Genomic DNA, 20,167 nt, shown 5'->3' on the forward strand with positions numbered 1-20,167 from the left:
CCTCCTGAGACCAAAGCTTAGAAGCCATACATGTCAATTGTGCCACAATCTATTGGTCCAATCTAAGCACACGGCCATCCCAGATTCAAGGGGAGGGGAAACAGACTCAATTTGTCTAGCAGAGGAGATGCACTCACACCACAAACGAGTTTGCACACAGAGATGGGAAGTTACTGGAGCCATCTTTGCAGAAAATCTGTTACTTGTTGGATCACATGACTGAAATGCACAGAATCCAGCACAGCAAGATCCAGTGCTTTGTCAGAATTCTGTCTCTTTTTCTCTACACTTAACTGGAAAGACAACAGTCAGCAGCTCTGAATTACAAGACCCTTAAGACAATGACCATGAGACAGCTCCATAAAATCCACTTAGAATGAGTTCCCCATAGGAAAGAGGGATTTTGTTAACCAAATGAAAGGAAAAAGGGTGCAGGAGAGACAGTAGCAGAGGCAAGCCTGAAATTCAGATGGCATGTCTCCTGGACCTGAGCTCTTCCCACTCCAGCAATTGCCTGCAATTGATTCACATTCCAGATGAAAGGAGAGAAAGGGGAGAGGGAGACTAAGACCCTAAGATCATTTAGCATTGGGCGGGTTTGTCCCGCCTATATAGAGGGATTCCCACCTTAAGGGTACCCAGAAAGCAGAACCTCAGTAATTCATACCTGCAAGCAATTCAAGGCCTCCTGATAGTCTTATTTTTTTTCTGCATAGATTGGACAATTGAAAAGAAGATATTACTACCTATATTACTTATAGCAATACAGACTTAGCTTCTTTAAACATTGAGATTGGAATTTGAGCCTCACCATCGATCTATGCTTCTCCTCTCTGAAATCATGCTTCCGAGACAGGCAAACTTACACGTAACCACCTCTCCATTTACTTGGGTTTGGTGACTTTAGGCAAGTCACTCAATCTCTGAGAGCCGCAGCGTGCTCGCCTGTAAGGTAGGGTTGACACGCTCTACCTTATAGGAGAGTCGTGCGAATTAACTGAGACAATGTCCATGTCATCAGCAACTTGTCCCTGGAACCAAGGGAAAGCCTCTGAACCTTCCATCCTGCCTACCTCAAACACACACTCAGATCCTCTCTAACTATGCACATGTCTGCCTTTCTTTAATGCCTGTCATTCAGAAAGCTGCCCCTTAACAGATTCTTTCTGCTCCCACGCCCCTCATCACACGCATGTTCTCAGTTTATGCTCTTTCCTCGTATTCCATGCCCTTCCTCATTACCCCCCTCATTCCCTCTGTATGGGTCCTGCATTGGTTCTCCCCTCCTGGAAGCCACTACGTGGCTCCCCACACAACACAGCACGGAAGGCAGAAGGGGAGGGGAGGGTGAGCTCCTCGGGTCTCCGTCAGCTCCTCGGGTGCCCAGGGTCCCACCTGCAGGGAGAACACCCAGACTCTTGGGCACAGCTGCAGCCTGCACAGTGGGTCCTCCCCATGCCACGCAGAGTTCGGGTGTCTCAAATGCTTCATAGAAACTCCAGCCAGTGAAAGATCTTCTGTCTGCTTCTTCTCAGCAAGACCCTCTTCCATGCCTCCAGCCGCTTCCTTTGATCTGAGCTGACCCTTTCCCCAGCCTATGGCTAATCTGGGCCTCCATTAAATTCTGTTCCTGATCCCTCTGGAGCCACGTTAATTAAACACAAAGTTGTCACCATGTTCTCAACCCAGTCTCCTTCCCAGACGCTGTGACCCGAGAGCCCTTCCCATGTGCCAACGCTTTGCTCTGTCCTACTTAGGTCACACTAACTGCGTGTTGGCCAGGACCGAGACGCCACCAGCACCACCTCTCCCTGTGTGAGACGGAGGACGGTCGTTCAATGCCCTTCAAGGAGACCTGATGAAATGATGTGCAAAGGACCCATTTATTCATTCATTCACCATCAAATGCTTTTTGAGCTGGGGCTCCTATGTGCCAGGCACCTTTGTTGTTGCTGAGAACATAGCAGCAAACCAAACAGTCCAAATCCCTGCTCTCACACTTATTACATTCCAGTGTGGTCATAGAGAAAACCAGTGGTTTTCAATCTTGGCCATACATTAGAAATACCCAGAGAATTTTTAAAATCCCAAGCACATACCAGACCAATTAAATAACAATTCCTGCTATTGTTAAAAGATTTCCTAATGACTCCCATGTGAAGCTACAAATAGATCTCTGATGCCTCGGATGATGAGTCATAAGCCCTTCGAGGAGTCTGGGATGAAGTTGGTCTAGAGCGGCTTTCATCTCAAGTTTCATTAATAGAATCTCTGCAAGGAGGGAGGGGACAGCCCTGCTATGCTTTGTTCTGACCAGGCCAGTGATGTCTTCACAGAAATGTGGACAGGCCTGTAACAGACTCAGTTGGTCCTGAAACTGTCATAGCAGGAAGTGAGAAGGTGTCGCCGGGGAAAGGGAAAATTGTGGGTATAGGTGAAGACTTTCTCCAAATATTGAAAAGGTTGCCCTGTGGGTGAAAGCCCAGATCTGCTCCACACGGAGGCAAGAGGCTACAGGAAGGCACGTTTCAGCTCAGCGCAAGCCATAACTCTCAACAATCCCAATTATCCAAAGATGCAAGGAACTGCTCTGTGGGACGGCAGGGTCCCTGTCGCTGGAGCTGTTCAACACGGCCTGCACTACCACGCCGTGGGGTGGTGTGGAGCAAACCCAGTGCTGACTTAGGGGCGGGCCTCTCTGCCGGTGACAATGGCCTGTGCCTGCTGGACACGGCAGGAGGCAGGTGTGTGGCCAGCCACAGTGATCGAATCTCCTAAAACTATGCAGCTGGGTGGTTGGTTCGACCTTGTATCTGGGGCAGTTTTCTCCCGATACATCCATCCCCAGTGGATATTGGGTTGGACATGCCTTAGGCTCCCTGCCAACCCTGCAACTTTCAGATTCTACAGCAGGAGGAGCCAGAGCAGTCCTTCTGGCATGGGCCTTAAGAGGTAGTGTCATCTGGTGGCTGAGAGCAAGGACCTGGCACCAGAGTTTGATTCCAGGTCCCACCTCTCACCACCGGTGTGACCTGACCAAGTCACTTACCCTCTCCACACCTTGGTTTCTTCATCTATAAAATTGGGAAACTAAAATTACCTGCAGAGAGTCATTAGGACGATTAAATGAGCTAATCCTCAGTGTGTGAAGAGCTTAGAAGGGTGGCTAGCATAGCGCGCTTGCCCAGTAAACGTGAGCTATTACCAGTTTCAGGGAAAGAAAATTATCTCGTCATGTTTCCCTACAGCAAATCATTGCCATTTTTCTCTGTAGTAAAGAGACACCCAGTTTGGCCCTCAGTGGGGCTTTTCACCACTGGCTGCCTAGTTGCTCTATTTACCAAGTACCCAGAATCTGCCGGGGAAGATGAGGCAGGCGTATCTCTGGATATTGAAGGCTGCCATTCATCAGGGGCTGGCCTGCAGCAAACACACACACACACACACACGTTCCCACATGTACACATACGTGCACATGCACCTACACACACGTACATATACAAAACCCACCATCTGAAAGTCTCAAAACTCTTCTCTCTCTCCTTTTGATTTCGCTCCCTGTTCTCTACTCCCTGCCTAAAGAAAAGAAAAGAAAAACATCACCACTCTCTAAAGGAGAGTTAACGTCATTGTGCCGGGAATGGTGAGGTAAGCATTGCAAGTCTGCAGAAGCCCTCCCTGAAAGCAAAGGGGAAAGCTGGTCCTTGCTCATCTGAAGGACCTGGTGACTCCAAGAGGCAAGCAAGGGGCTGGCCTTGGCCAGATCACATCACCCCTGATGACCGGGAGGGCTCCAGGACCGCGCAGCACTGCTGTCACCACCCTGCCCGTACAAACCGCCCACAGTGCACGTCCCCAGGCTGCCAAATGGTTTCACCGCCTCAGTTCAGTTCCTCTTGTTCTCTTCTGCAGTCCAGACATAAGGGCCTTCTGCTAAGGGGACGCTTGTCCTCAGGGCCAGTCGAGGCCTGAGAGCAGGAATCCCTTCAACCGGTGATAAAGCTCTAAGTAGCATGTCCTTAGAATTAGGGGACTCCTCTTGCTCAGCAAAGCCTAGGGCTGACTCTTGGACCCTGGAGCTCCTCATCCAAGGAGAAATGCTTCGTGGAAGGGAGAGGCAGAGGGAGGGAGGTTCAAGAGTTGTTCCTTATCCCTGGGTCTGGCTTGACTACAACTCTGACCCCCAGGGGAGGTGACAGCAAGAGGGAAAACTGTCCCCGTCCTCCCACAGAAAGCAGAGGTATGAGAAGCAACGGAAGTGACGGCACAGACGGGCTCCAAGAGGCCTGCTTCTGGTGCCACTTCTGTCACCACTTAGCTGGTCTACCTTGGGCAAGTCTCATTCCCTCTCTGGACACAACCTCCTTTTCTGTAAAATGAAAGCATGCACTCACATAAAGATATCTGAGGAGCTTTCCACATTTGATGGTCTATGAGTCTAGGATTCTAAGAGGTTGAGAGCAATTGCCTACCCAACTGGCCGACAGCACCCAGGGCATGAGGAAGGGGCCAGGGGGCGCCCTGCCCCAGCAGAGCAGGCAGAGATGTTTATTCAGAGCCAGACTCCTTCACACTCTCCAGGTCAGGGGGTGTCCAGCCATTCTCCTGGTAAACACGTGCAGAGGAGCGAATGGCTAAAGACTCAACTGCCCCTTTCATGTATCTGCAAAGACATGGCAAAGCAACAGCCCCAGCCTCCGGGAATTCTGCCCTGGCCTGGAGGACAGAGTGAAGCTGGGAAGGACTCCACAGGCCCCAAGGCTGAGCTGGATTCTGATTGGGAGCTGTCAGACCTGCAGCGTGAATTCTGAGCGGCCCTGGTCTCCAGGGCTTACGGCTCCTCCTGGTTGCCTGAGGAATTATTCACTTGGATAAACCCAAATTAGACTTAGGAAAGTAGCCCGTTTCTCTTTAACCCCAGATGTCTAGAGAGTCTCTCCATGGCCTCCCACACGTCTACACATACCTTCCTCCCTCCCCCGACCTCCCAAGTCAGAGCCCTGGAAAATTCTCAGGACTCAGTCATTTGCAGAGTTTGCCAGAGACACTGGAGGGTATATCAAAGTCTCACAGTGCGAGAGCTGGTTGTGTGAGATCCATTCGTGGGGAGGGATGATTGTCATGGACAGAAAAACCCAGGGGCCTTGTTAATAAACGCAGACTGTTCCCAGCCTATACAGACTCAGTGGAGACATTGGGGAACCTTCTCTAACTTCCTACCTCCCTGTTGCATCTGCCCTTCCTATTCACACAACAAAACAAAACGAAAACACATGAAGCTGATTGTAAGATGCACCGGGCTCCCCCACGGGCCATGTCTACCCATACTCCTGTTCCCTGCCCATGCCTGGTTGGTCCAAGTGTAGCGATACCTGACCCAACCTGAGCCAATCAGATTCTTCTCCCCAGGACGTTGAAGACTTGATTACACAGAGACCAGGCAGTTGGAGCTGGTGGCGTTCATTATCCTGGAGACACGATCCAGGAGGACCTATCACGAAGAGCCTGGAACTGCCCTGGTTGTTCAGGTTTCCCTTTGATTCTGTGAACAACCATGATGGCTTTTATCTTCACCTGCCTGGAGCCAACTCAGTTGTTTGCCTCTAAAGACACTGAATTGGTAAAAGTGCCCCTAAGCCCCATCCGTCTCCCTTTCCCAGTACTTTCATGCTATTGCAACCGCCTTTTTCTCTTTGCCATTCTTTCCCTAGACCAGAAGCTCCTAGGTATCCTGGACCATGGATGGGTCTGGCCTTCACCTCCCCACTCCCTCTTCAGCTGGCTAATTCCCATGCTTCCCTCAGGCCCCAGGTGAGACGTCAACACCACTGATAAGCCTTCCCTGACCACTGCCCCTGCACCCCTTGTCTGGGGTAAGTGCCCCTGGAATGTGTTCCCACAGGTACTTCCCCTAAGGTAATGTGTTAAGTGTCTATCTATGTCCCACGAGACTGTAGCTCCTTGAGGCAAGAGCTGCAGCCTATTTGCTGTTTTATCTCCAGCACACAGTACAGTGCCTAGGACGCAATAAGCACTGAGTAAATATTTGTGGAATGAATTAATGAAGACAGATACTAACCTTCTGTCCTCCTTCTCACAGTAAAATAATAGAAATTAATCACCTGGTCCAAATTATTATTCATCTCAGCAAGCAATCAGCCAATCAAAATAATACTAATTGATGTCCTAACAACTGTAGTAGTTACTATGCAACTGGGATAAAGGTACAAATAGAGGTAAATGAGAAGGGGCGGGGGGTTCATGTCATCTATATGAGGGACTCCAAGTTCCATTTTGCCTGGTCTGAAGCATTCCACGCCTCCATTTTCTGTATCTTGAAATGGATGTGTAAGAATTACCACCAATGATTTATGGGGTTTGCAACAGTCTCCTGAATCAATGGGTAGAAACTTCTAGAATAGAGCTTGATCCAAATGCCTAGAAACCTCTAGGCAAAATGCCACATGCAGCCTGGCTCATTCTTGGGGCCCCTAATGGCTTCAGCTCTGGCTCCTGCCTGGCTGGGAAGAGCTGCGGCTACACTAGGTTGTGGGCTAAGGCTCCAGGCCGGTGGATAAGAGAGGGGACTGAGCTTCTTCTTCCAGAATCTGTTGCAGCCATCCCTCTACTCTGTCAGGTGTTGAGAGGAGAGAGAGGGTGACCTCTCCCCCTGCCCCCAGGTTCGTAATTACAGAACCCAAATTGTCTCCTGCAAGAGGCATTGTTGTCCCAATGTCATTTCAGTATAAAATAAATTGCTCTGCCCATCAGCCTGCTGAGGCCACGGGCATCTCCCACCAAAAGAGCCTACTCAGATGTAAAGATAAGTCTGCCAGCTGCCGCCATCGCTGGGAGTGACCCACGCAAGGACCCGGTGTGTGCCTGAAAGGGTACAGCTTCAGCCTGGCATCAGCGACAGCTCTGCCACGTTGCTCTCCTATTGGTCAAGTCCCAGCAGAGAACAGGATAAACAATTCAGAGAGAGACGGGGTAACACACCATCAACGTGGTATCTGTTATTCCAGATGTGAGTACGTGTGCGTGTGTGTCTGCGTGTGTGAAGCTCTGAGGCTGCCTACTTCAGTCTGTAAGGGTGAAATTCGGGAATCAATAATGTAGTGAGACTTAGCTGTTTACAGTTTGACTCACCCCATAGCTCGCTATGTAGCCATTTGCATTTAGACTTGGTTTGCAGTTAGATCCATCCTGATTTTCCGCTGTTTTCTCTTTGTTTCTCTCCTCACTGATTGACTTAAGAACTCTGTTTTGTTCGCTTTCCTAAGGCTACACCTACCTCGTTAACCCATTTAATCAACAGAATCCTAACCTAAAACGAACAGTTTCTTAATCCTCAGGTGTCTCCCTTGCAGTTTTTACCGGTGACGCATAAAGCCCTAGGCCACAGTGGCTGAGTCTGAATCTGGAGATAAAGTTATCTGCAAACAGACAGGAAGCGATGTCAGCCCTCGGACCTGCCTGGCGGACTCCCCGTTTCCTTTGTTCTTCTTCTTATGCACCTGTGAAACCTTCTGCCCATTCTAGGAATGGCAGATGGCCTTTGGACAGGGGTCCACCATCCTCCCGGAATCCGGCATTCTGACTAAACCTGCTTTTCTTTCCACCAACCTTGTCTCTCAATTTTTAACTTTTTCAAGCGACCGGCAGCCAGACTTCATCTCCTGCCTGGACTGTTTCAAGAACCTCTAACAGGTCTCCGACTCCACACATTTTCTGTCTTCAGCCATCCTCTCTCCTGCCACAAGACTTGTGTTTCAAAAATCGTAGATCTGTACTAACAATTGTCACCCCAATAAATTTTAAAAATAAATTAAAAAAAAAAAGAAAACAGAAAAAAAAATCTCATGCTTTAAAAATCTAAAAACAAAACAACAACAAAAAAAAACTCGTAGATCTGATCATGTCCAATCATGAGAAATAAAGTCTAGTATTCATGGCTCTCTCGGCCCCAAACTACCTTGTCAAACTTATATCAGAAAAGCTGGATGTGTCTCCAAAGTAATGGGAATCCTCATTTCAAATGTTTAGGTCCTAGAACTTGAAGGCCCAAATCAAATGTCCCCTCCTTCATGATAGTCTCCCCTCTGCCCTCACTCTGCCATCCCAGAAGCTGGAAGCTACCCTCTCCCTGCTCTGAAAAATAAAAAGCAGCCAGCATTTATTGGTTGCGTATCATGTACCTTACACTTTACGTGCGTTATCACATGTATCCATCGTGTCCTTTGTAGTATTATCCCCACTGTACAGCTGGGAAAGCTGGGTGGTTTGCCCAGGGTCACAGAACTCCTGAATCACAGAGCCAGACCGGAACCCAGAAGTACTGACGCCACAGCTTGTGTCCTTAACTACCGTGCGACACTCTCTCCAGCTCCACTGAGGTGAGCAGGACGGATCCATCAGTCCTGCAATTTCCATCACCTTCCCAAATAAGTGTATAACCTAAGCCGTGAGAGATGTATTCTGATGCCAGCGAAGCCTGTACGTAAGGCCGAGGCCTGGGCATTGCATTCACAAGAACTCATGCTTTTGTAAAACTTTCAAAAGTAATCTATTTTAACCAAAATTGGTTAAAGCAGCTATCTCTTTCCATCCCAGCCTCTCTCCATCAGACTTCCCCTCACGCCAGCGGTGGCCATGGGCACTGAAGGATCCAGCCCAGGGGAAGTAGAGTTGGGAAAGCTTTTAAGTGGGCTAGTTATAGTTACATGGCTCCGTTTTGCACAGACTTAAATTCTTGCTTAGAAATGACTCTGGGAGTACACTTCCCACCCACTGTGCCAAATCACCTGGCACCACGACACAAAGGTACAGGGCCAGAGGTCCAATTGCGTAGTGAGCATGCCCCCCGGCTCCTCACGCTGAATTTATCATAATTCCAAAGTTTCGGGGCACAACCCTCTAACATTATCACAAAAACAAGTACGTCTGTGTGTGGAGTCTCATGTTTCATGACTCCCAACCATCAATAATAAAAAACAAGTTTTGATCAACCGTGCCAGAAGAATGATCTATTTTCTCTTTAGAAAATGACATTTCAAAATGGTTGTCATATGAAGAAATCAGAGTATGCAACCAAAAAATGTAGGGAGAAGGTGCTATAGCGGAGTGCCAGTTAGCTAATTCAGTTTTAATTCTATTATTTTTCTAGATTTTGTGGTACTGTCAGCTTTTATAATATAGAATTTACTATGCTCCATTTTCTTATTTGAAATAAACATTCCCCTTTATACCTAATTCTTCATTCACAATTTTATTTTATTTTTCTTAAATAACCCCACTCTCAGTAAGCTTCAGGCCCCCCCAAAAAAAACCCTGGATCTGCCACTGAATCTCAGTAAAATCAGCACTCCTGCTTTGCAAAGACCATTTCAAGTACCCTAGTTCCTGCTTCTGTCCAGCTCCAGCCCCCTGACGCTGTTCCACGTGGGCATTCCAGGGCCACACGCTGTTTTAGGAACCTCACTGTTTTCTTACACTTTTTTACGTTCCTGTTTTATCTCTTTCCAGCCACCTCTGGCCCTTACATGGAGTAGACATTCAATAAATGTTTCCAGACAAGAGACCAGGTAGAGGGGCAAGTAGGAGACCTTTGACCCTGGGCCTGCACGCTGGTGACGGCAGAATGTCTCTGTTAGTTATCTTTTATATATCACATTGTACAAAAGATTTCCTTCTCTCTTTCCCTGCATCTCAATCTGCGACTCTCTTTTTGTCTCTTTGATTCTATTTCTTTATCTTCGTCTCTCTCTCTGGCCTTGAAGGTAATAGGGCTAATACAGCAGTCTTCGAAAGGCGACAATCACAGCCCTAAATCTCCTCATCCCAGGCAAAAACTCAAGGGGAGGCACTATAGATAGGTGGCATCCCAGGCAGGGGGTAGATCTGACCCAGGCTGTGTGTTTCTCCATCAGCATGGCTGAAACCGGAAGTAATCCAATAGCTGATGTTTCCTGAAATCAGGGGCCAGTTGCATCAATGACAGGTGAGGTGGGAGGTCTTCTGTGGAGGGAAGCTGAGTAGTAAAATCCATTTCAAAGACCACAAGGTTTGGACCCCACCCAGGAAATGAGTCTCCCAGCCAACTCGATAGGAATACAAAGGAAGAGTATTCAAATCACACAATTACTGTCTGGCTGAATTAATTGTTGCATTCATTTAAATGGATTAGACGTTTTAATTTGCCAGGTCTTGTTGTATGCCAAAAGCGAATTTTTGGCATATGGGTTTTATGTGCACATGTGTGTTTGTTCTAGCAGAGCTGGAAGGATGGAAGGAACCAGCCTTTTCTCCACAGGTTCCCATCCTCCAGCCGGAAGAAAGACCATGGTATTCTCACCCGGCCTCCACCAGGGGTTTGTGCAGCTGGAGAAAACATCTGTGGGCTTAGAAGCAGCTGGAAGGGCAGAGGGATGTGAGGGGAAGAAGGGGAAGTGTACGATGGAAGAATGTTGACTGCAAAGCTTTTCTTTGGTTTGTATTAGGTTGGTGCAAAAGTATTTGCAATTATTTTTAACCTTTTAAACTGCAATTACTTTTGCACCAACCTAAAACTCGATGTGAACACGACTGCAGGATGTGCGCCCCCAGGGGGCAGCAGAGCACCAGCCGCCCAGTTACTCCCTGAGGGCCAGAGAGGTGCTGGGTAAAAACACGGTGCTTCGTGGCAGGAAGAAGAATCTGAATAGGAGAACGATTTGAACCACCCTGGGGCCTGGGGAGGCCAGTGCCGAGTGGGAGGGAAGAAGCGCCACATCGTTACAGGAGGAGGAGAGCGATGGGCGCTACTACCACGTGGACACCAATCTCAGGAAAGAAAACGGGAGTCGGGCCGACAAGCAAGGGTTACAATTCTCAAGGTGCAGCGCTTGCAGTCTGAACAGAATCGAGGGCACACCAGCCAGGCCACTACCCCAGATGCCATCTATAGAGAGAATTAAAATATCCCTGGAGATGGAAGAAGCTAGAGAACGTGTTTGTCAGAAATCCCCCCAGAGAAGGACTGTAGAGGCTGGTGGAGTATGGAGACCGGGGGTGGGGGCGCTGAAAGGAGAACTCAGAGGTCAAGGAGGCCCAAGGTAGGGCCTGTCCTGGTTACAGATCCTCGCTAGACCATCCTGCTTAACTGGAAGGCTTTTCTTTCACTAGGTGAGGGAGGCAAGTTTGAAGCCAGCACTGAACTGCCACCAAGAGTCCCCACCAAACTCAGCCTCGCCTATGAATGATGGAGCCGACTGGAAGGGGGTCCAATCATGACCCTGGCATAGCAGCTGTGTCCAGCTGCCAGGGCAGGTGGGTCTTCCTTCTGGGCTTGCCCCGCTGACCCGCCCAGGGCCTGGAGTAGTAGAGGCCATAGCAAGACCTGGGCCTCTTCAAAAAGCTGAAGCCAACTTTTCCTCTGCCTTCCTCCCCGTGGGCTGGGAAAGGAGCCTGGAGGCAAAGATAAAGAAGATTTGATTCTGTGGTTCACTCCGCTGCAGAGTTTGCAAGTGCGTTTGAACAGCGCCCTTTATTCTTGTAAGGTTTGTTTCACATCCGTTATAAAGGCCTGGCAATAATGCCACTTGTGGTTATGTGGTCGATGGAGCAGAGGCAATGAGATTGTCTCTGGGCAGGAAGGAGATAATCGTGTTCGCTTTGTCTTTTTGATCATGGTAGCAGGTAGGAAAATGAAATTTCATGCAGTTTACTCCTTTGTGCTGCAACTGATGACAGTGCTTATTTAACATTTCCTGAGTGCCAAAGAGCTGCTAGTCACCCAGGCACCTCTCCCCAGCTTAGAAACGGGGTTCAGCAGGCAGGCACAAAACAGTTTCAGGGAAAGGCAGACGCCCAAGATCATTTTATCCAGCCCTCATGCCTCAGGATCGGAGTAAGCATAGAATATTCCAGAAAAGGAGGAGTATGGCCAAGTCTTACATTTTCCCACTGGATATTTTGGAGCATGATTTACACTTCAGTGAATTTGCTCTTTGGCTTCTGTCCCCACTCCCCACTTCCTCTCCCCCAACCACACACACACACACACACACACACACACACACACACCTATGCTCACTTTCGGGCCACTTCTTGATGTTTGGAGGGGGCGGGGTGTGGTACTAGGTAGGTAAGGCCATCATGTCGAATGAGAGGAATCCGAACACCCTCTGCCACCCCTTCCCCTCTACCACATGCCACCAAGGTGCTCCCATAAAAATAAAGGGGGTTGACAAACTGAGTGCGTGCAAAAAGTGAGTCCGGTCTCACTTTCCTCATCTGTAAAATGACAAACTTGGCCGAGATCATGTTCCGAATCCCTTACAGCTCTGACATCAGACCTACTCCCCAAAGGAAACAGTCCAATTAGAAGACTCAAGTCTACGGCCAGACCACCCTGAACGCCCGATCCCGTCTCATCTCGGAAGCTAAGCGGGGTCGGGCCTGGTTAGTACTTGGATGGGGGAAGGCTCAGGTCAGCTCCCGAATACTGGACGTGGCCACACTGAAGGGGAGCCCAGTGCAGCGGTGCCACAGGTTAAGGAGAACAAGGAGGGAGAGAAGGCTGCGGGAAACTATTTAAAGAGGCGTCTTTAAAGTGGGTGAGGTTATTTCTTCTGAGGCAGCCATTGAAAGCAACTGAACATGGAAAGCCTGACTGCCTTCAGTGGGGAAAACTACGTGATGGGAGCCCCCCAGCTGGGGCCTGGGAGCTCTGGGGAGCACAGTGGCACTGCATGAGGGCGCTGCATGATATCCCAGCAGAACTCCACCTTGGGAAGATGCTTACAGGCCCAAGAAGAGGCAGAGGACCCCGAGACAGCAAAAGTCAGCTCAGGAAACCTTGGGGGACCAATTTCCTCCAAACCTGGGTCCAGTTCAAACCACTGCAATCCATTCCACTCTGACAACCTGGAGTGAGGTATGGGGACAGTGGAGGCAGGAAGCCCTCCCTCTCTGGTGCCAGGAGGCAGCGGCAGGAAGCCATCCCTCTCTGGTGCCAGGAGGCAGAGGCAAGAAACCCTCCCTCTCTGGTGCCAGGAGGCAGTAAGATGATCCGGCAGACTCTAAAAGCACTAAATCCAGGAGGCAGCAGAGCAGGGAGATGGAAGCCGTGGTGCCTGCGGGAGGTTTTATGGAGAGATGGGAATGACCGCTCCCTCTATACAGAGCCTTCCTGTGTACAGAGCCCCCTCACATCCATTACCTCAGGTGAGACTCTGCAGCTCTAAGAGGCTGCAGGCAGGGCGGCTGGTATCTTCTTCTGTTTTACAGGTAAAGAAGATGCAGTGCACCGTGTTTCCCCGAAAGTAAGACCTAGCCGGACCATCAGCTCTAATGCGTCTTTTGGAGCAAAAATTAACATAAGACCTGGTATTATATTATATTATATTATATTATATTATATTATATTATATTATATTATATTATATTATATTATATACCTGGTCTTATAATAAACTAAGACCAGGTCTTATATTAATTTTTGCTCCAAAAGACGCATTAGAGCTGATTGTTCAGCTAGGTCTTATTTTCGGGGAAACACGGTAGATGAATTAAGTGACCTACCCAAGCATCTCATGACAAAGCTGGGCGATTCCAGCCACTCTGGAAGGGGCACCAGCCTGGCAGACAGACAGACCCAGCCCCCGAGGCCAAGCCATTTACCTCCTCCGAGAGTTACTGTTTTTATCTGCAAAACTAGGTAATAACAACTTGGACAGTGAAGGCAGACAGTATGTGTATAGGGTCCAGGCCCAAGTAGATAAGTCGACATAGCTACCCTTCTCTTTTCTTCTGCTAGCATTTAAGACTCTCCCTTCCTTGGTGTAGACCGGGAATGAGGTGGGGTCAGCAGACACAGTTTCAAATCTTGCTCACCACTTCTGCCCGTGTGATCTTGGCACAAATTACTAGAGTTGCTGGCGGTTTCCTTCTCTGAAAAAAGGGAACCATAATGCCCATCATATGAGGGTATTTGAATGCTAAGACAGTATATAATGCACCTAGCACTGTATCTGTCTTAATAAATTCAGTTTTTCCTTTTTTCCTTCTTTCTACTACAGCACAAGGCAGCCTCCTCCTTGGGGCCTGGCAACAAATCCCTGAACACGAAGTCAAGTTTCCAGGCCCCTGCTGCCTCCTCCACCTTGAAAGTAATAATAATAATAATTGTTGTTGTTGTTGTTTTTATTTAACAAGTGCTTACTCTATGCACAGTGCTTTTCCAGCAGAATCTCATTTAATTCTCACAACATGTCAGAACTATTAGCCTATTTTGTGGGTGAGATATCTGAGTCACAAGGAATCCAGGACCTTGCCCATGGCTTTACACTTAATAATGGCAAAGCCGAGACTAGTTCTAAAGCCAGATCTCTTCATCTGACTAACCTCTAACCACCTTGTGCCTGCTGCTCATAGGCTTGAGGCAAAAGCCCACGAGAAGGGGTCACTGAGCAAGCTGGGAAGCACACCGACCCAATTTAAAAGCTCAGATTTAATCATTTATGCAAATTCCAGGATTCTGTTTGCAGAACAGGGTCCAGGTTGAGTTTCATTTGAGAAGCTGGAGAGTGTGGATGATCCCGGAAAGCCGATTAGCACACAAAGAGATATTATCCCCTGCCCGAAAAGCCAGGCAGGCACTGAAGGTATTAAGAAAATTTACTCTGTGTGGAAACTATTCAATTAGAGAATCAGCCAGTGGGTTTAGGAGCAAGAATGAACATGAGGAGTGGGAACCCCTCCCTTACCACCTGGAGAGGAAAGATTTCAGTGTTAGACCGCCTTCCTTGGCAATTCAGTGGGTCAGGGCAAATTAACTGTCTCACGAAGGCCCAGACACCCAGTGCCCAGCACAGATCCCGTCCTTGGTAAATGCTTAAGGATGGATGGATGGATGGATGGATGGATGGATGGATGGATGGATGAATGAATCGATGAATGAATGAATCAACCAAACGATTCTCCTACCAAGGGGTAGCAAAGAATCTGGAATGTTCCCCAATAACCCATAATCTCAGGAGACTCAGAAAGAACCCCCATCTTTAGGGGAGACTTTAAAAAGAACTTCTTGACAATGTAAAATAAGAAACAGGTGACGAAGAATGAGGAAGGACATGGCAACTCCAAGGAAGGGGTTCCTAAATATCAGGCCATGGCCAGAGGACCACAGGGAAATACACAGAATGAGATCTACCATCTGACTCCTAAAACGATGAGAGAAACTGAGTAAGTAGGGGTCAACCCAAGTAGAATGTAAGCTGTTGGCACTTGATTTTAAGCATATTTTTTCTAGATATTGAAGTGCTGGCAAAATCAGGATGGCCTCCTCTCCTCCTGCTTCTGCTCCTCCCCCGGAGCCCACCCCAAATCTCAGTACTTCCCACCCAGTGGCAGTGCTACAGGGCCTACCTGGTGGCACAATCCACACTGGCCACACCCATTGAGCAATTCGCATCGCGATGTGGCTGTTTGCCAGCTCCAGGCCCATGTTTTTAAACGCCCTTCTCCTCTCGGAGCTGATGGTCGCTTTATGAAACAGTAATAATAGCTACAATTTAGAGAGTGCTTACTATGTGCCAGGAGCTGGGCTGCAGGCTCACGTGTGTTAGTCCATTTTAGTCTCAGAATAACCCAACGGGATTGGTATATCCTTAGCTCATTTTGCTTACTTAACCCAGATCACATATTTAATAAGTGAAGGATCCAAAATGTAAAGGCCCAAGGCACTGAGAAGATGATGCCATTCCCTTGAAATATAATACAAAAGAAAAGCAAAACTAGACCATAAAATGAATGTAAAGAAATCCACAGAGTTCTTCATTTTCCCATGATTTTTTGAAATTTAAATTTTAAAAATAATAATAAAAACACTTTCTTAACTATTGAATACTCTCCCAGGAGGCCAGCCTTGTTCCGTCTACTCTGGTCCTGAATTCTTAACCACAACACTCCATTGCTTGGTGGACTTTGCTTTTGTTCCAGTATCCAGTGCTTTCAGCGTCCCCCAGACCCACCAAGAAACCTAACTGTTGGTTTCTTCTCAAGCGAGATCACAAAGTAGATATTGCAAGGGGTGGAGCGGTGGTGGGAAGGGTGATTGAGGTTTTTTGAGCTCAAATCTTAGCAAAGAGATTACAGGAAATCTGCTGGTTTGCCAGCCACTTGGGCTCCTTATCTGAACGAAAGTAATCACTGCCAGAAGGGCGAACCCATCCATTGCTGCAGCCAGTGTGGGAAGATGCTGCTGTTTATCTTCGCCGGGAGCCGAGGAGCCTTTGCAATCAGCTTCTGTGAAGGAGCTGCCACTCAGGCTTGGCCTCGGTTTATGAATCTCCCTGCCTCGGGGTAGACAGGAAATGAGGTGAGGTCAGACAGAGAGGGCCCGGACCTGGAGGGTCCTGCCAGGGTGGAGAATCTAGGTGGCTTCTGCTGCTGCCTTCCTCACCCTGGATGAGCTGAGTTCAGCACCGATCTGGGGGCCAGACTTCAAGGAGTGATCCCCAGTGGGGAGGCACAAGTCCAGGGTGGTTGGCTGAGAGCAACCAGGTTGACTGACGTGGGTCTGTCACGTCGATGGGCTTCATTCTTCCTGCTGCACTTACTCTAAAAGCCACTTTCTTTTGTGTCGGCCCTGTCGCCCTGCCACCATCCCCTTCACCTGTCATACCACCCTTCTCCTGTCGTCTGGACGGAGCGTGCCTGTGCCCGTGGTTTTGGAACATAATCCTGAGGGGCCAGAGGGCACACTTACCCTCAGCTCAGCCAATCGCATTTCTCTTCTATAAATACAACCTGAAGAACTGGAACCCCGGTTGGTGGCACGGGAACTTAGGCAGAGAACTGAACGCTGGGACGGGGGGAGCCGTATTCTGCCACGTATGCAGAAGAGCAGAGGAAACTTATGTACTGAGACAGGAGAGACGGAAGCAGTTGCACAGGGAAAGAGATGAGACCACGTCACCGGACAGTAGCTGTCCCAGGTCCTGACAACTTTCTAGTTCCTGATCCTGACTGAGGAAGCCCAAGTTTGTGTCCTGCCCTTGGGTCTAGGCTCAGCTACACCCCAGAAGTCTCCTTCTTCCTTACGCTCCTCTGAGTCCGTTACCATTATTTGCAATAAAAAAAAAAAAAAAAAAAAGGAGTCTTGAAAAGGAATTAACATTATCACTCGGATTAAGAGTCTACTAATGATTATTGAAAACCTATTACGTGCCAGGCACAGTTCCAGAAACGCTGCCATGATTCATCTCACTTATTGCCGTATCCATCAGCATCATGAACGTTCATATCAAAAAGTATTTATGAAGAGCCTACTCTGCTAGACTGAAAAACAGTGGCACCAGTCAGCTCCATGTCCCCTGACAGTTTTCTAGACGGGCATTCTGATGTGAAGACAAATGAACAGGGCATTAAATGAAGACACGAAGAGACAGTGACGTATTGGCTTCATTATCAGGTTGGGAGGAAGGAGGGAGGCAAAAGGGAGGCAAGAGGGAGGCAGGGCAGATAAGGGGACAGCTGGGGACATTCTAGGTCAGGGGTTGGGGGGCAAGTCCCAGGTGAGGGAAAGCTTTGGGCTTGCTCAGGTTGAGCAAGGCAATGCATAGAAAGGAATATAAAAGAGGCTGATGGCTTCTCAGATTTCGGGGCCTGCTTCACTGACCGGTAGGCACTGGTTTGGTCTCTGAATTCAGGGAGGAAGGAGAACTGAGGGAGACTGAAGGAAGATGGCGGAGCGGGCCAAGAGGAGAAGCAGCAAAGGACATCTTCAGTGTTGGAAGTGACCCCCTGATAGGTCTCAATAATAAGCATCCAGGACACCGGAAACAGGAGACAGCTGGCAGGAAAGCACCAAGTAGAGAGTGAACTAATGACAGAGAGACGGCCAAAGGCTTGTGAAGGTAGAGGAAAGAGGCAGAGGGAGAAAAGTTAGACAACAATGCCGTGTTTCCCCAAAAATAAGACCAGGTCTTATATTCATTTTTGCTCCAAAAGTCTCATTAGGGCTTATGTTCAGGGGATGTCATCCTGACAAATCATGCGAGGGCTTATTTTCCGGTTAGGTCTTATTTTCAGGGAAACACAGTAGAAGGTGCAGGATGGGGTCAGAGGCAGGGAGGGCCAAAGACTAAAAAATGTGGAGACACAAAGAAACATCAAAACAGAACTATAGCGAGTCAGAGCTAGTACAGGAAGGGAAGACAAAGAGGAGCAGCCAGACAAAGCTTTGGAGAGAGAGAGTGGGGGTCCAACAGAACCCTTAGCGAGGGGGCTCTCCCAGCCTGCCTCATCATCGCCCCAGAGGACATGTCCATTCCCTTCGTCTTTCTGGCAGGAAACCTTAGGAGCTTTTTCCTCTCCTTCAGGCTATATATGAAGAGCTGGGCATTGTGCTTTGTCATTCTTTCTTCCAAATATCAGACATTCTCCACCCCTGTCACCTTCACATCACCGTGGGTGACAGACATTGGAACGGTCCCTGCCTCCAGACTCTTGCGCTGGTCTTTAGCCAGGTCCCAATAACAACACTCGCTCCCATTTACCACTGCTTTACCAAGAACATACGAGATGACCTCTGATCTTCCCGATTGCTGTGCGTGAACACTATAATACCTACTCAAAATAGTCATTCATTCACTCATAAAAGCGATAGTTCGTGAGAACCATTCCCAGTTCCATGCTCTGTGCTAGGAATTCAACGCTGAACACGACAGGGTCCGGCCCTGTTCCCCTGGACCCACAGATATTAGACAACTAATTACAACTGTGACAAGTGCCACCAAGGAGTAGTAGGCGGTGCCACAAAGACGTATGACAGAGGGACTAACTTAATTGGAGTGTCCGGGAAGTAATGTGTCAGCTGAGCTCTGAAGAAGCGGGGAAGCTGACGTTTGTGAGACATTATTGGACTTTCCCAGAGTCTAGAAGCTGCCGATGTGGGCTCAGACCTGTCCTTCTCTGACTCCTAGTGCAGTGTTCCGCCCTCTATGCCACTGTGTCCTCGGGCAGGCCATCAACTAGGCACGGAACATACACAGGTAGGCACAACACTCCTGCCCTCAGGGGAGATGCTCCTGTTCTAGAACCTCAGTTCTTCTCTCCAGGCCTCTCCCATCAGCCCCACGTCCGCAGGCCTCCATCACCTAGCCACACCCACTCATTCACCCTCCTCCCCCCCTGTTCTAGGAACCTGCCCTGAGTGGAGCTTTTCCCTAGCCCTGGGATTGCAGCAGTGCATTCCCATCTAGCCCTGACAAATGACTCTGCTGCTCCCCTCTCCAGCTCACTGTCCCACATATATTTATTCATTCATCCAACACTCTCAGGCCTCTGCTATGTGCCACGCATACATCCTGCCCGCCGATTTCTCCTACTTGAATTTTCACTCCCTTTCCTTTTCACTAATCTATATCCTACTTACCTGGAGTCTTCTCGCCTCCTCCTTTAAATCCCTGACACGTCATAACGAGAGGAGTAGAGAGCCCAAAGCAAGAACGCTGCTGTTCGAGTCAACTTGCGACAAATTTTCACAGCCTCAGTTGTTCCATCTTTAAAATGGTGATATAAGAATTGTCCACAACAGAAATTGGCGTAACGTAAGAATTACAGTAATACCTGAACAGGATAAGTTTTTGTATGAAAGCACTTTGTAAATGACTGTACAAATGTAAGGAAGGAGTTAACTGGCTCCTAGCTCTCTCTCCTCCAAACTCCTATCCGTACACACTTCACATCAAGCCCGTAGGGTTTCTCAACTTCAATCATTGTTGGCCTTCTCTTCAAGCAGAGTGCCAGCAGTCTGAGGGGCAGAAATACATCATCCTCTTCTCCACCCACCCCCACCCCCCGCCACCCCCCCACGGCACAAAGGGAAGTCCTGGGCACTTAGCAAACGTTATCTGGGTGGGCTGGCCGAGCTCTCCTTAAGTGTAAGCACTGTATACAGGAAGCGTTTGTCCCAGCCTCCCAGGAAAGACAGAAGGCGGGCAGAATAACTCACACTCTGACCCAGAACTCATACCTGCAGGGCTGTCAAAGAGATGGACAGTCCAGTTCTTCATGCCATCTGACCTCAAGCTACCCATGTCCCAGAGCTGCCAGGGGGCCCAGTGCCACCATACGTGAGAAATAAGAACCACCAGCCCATACACTGATTTGAGGATGTAGC

The sequence above is a fragment of the Rhinolophus sinicus genome, chromosome 7, assembly GCF_057876585.1.
Source record: "Rhinolophus sinicus isolate RSI-liver-muscle chromosome 7, RSI-T2T, whole genome shotgun sequence".
Lineage (NCBI taxonomy): Eukaryota > Metazoa > Chordata > Mammalia > Chiroptera > Rhinolophidae > Rhinolophus > Rhinolophus sinicus.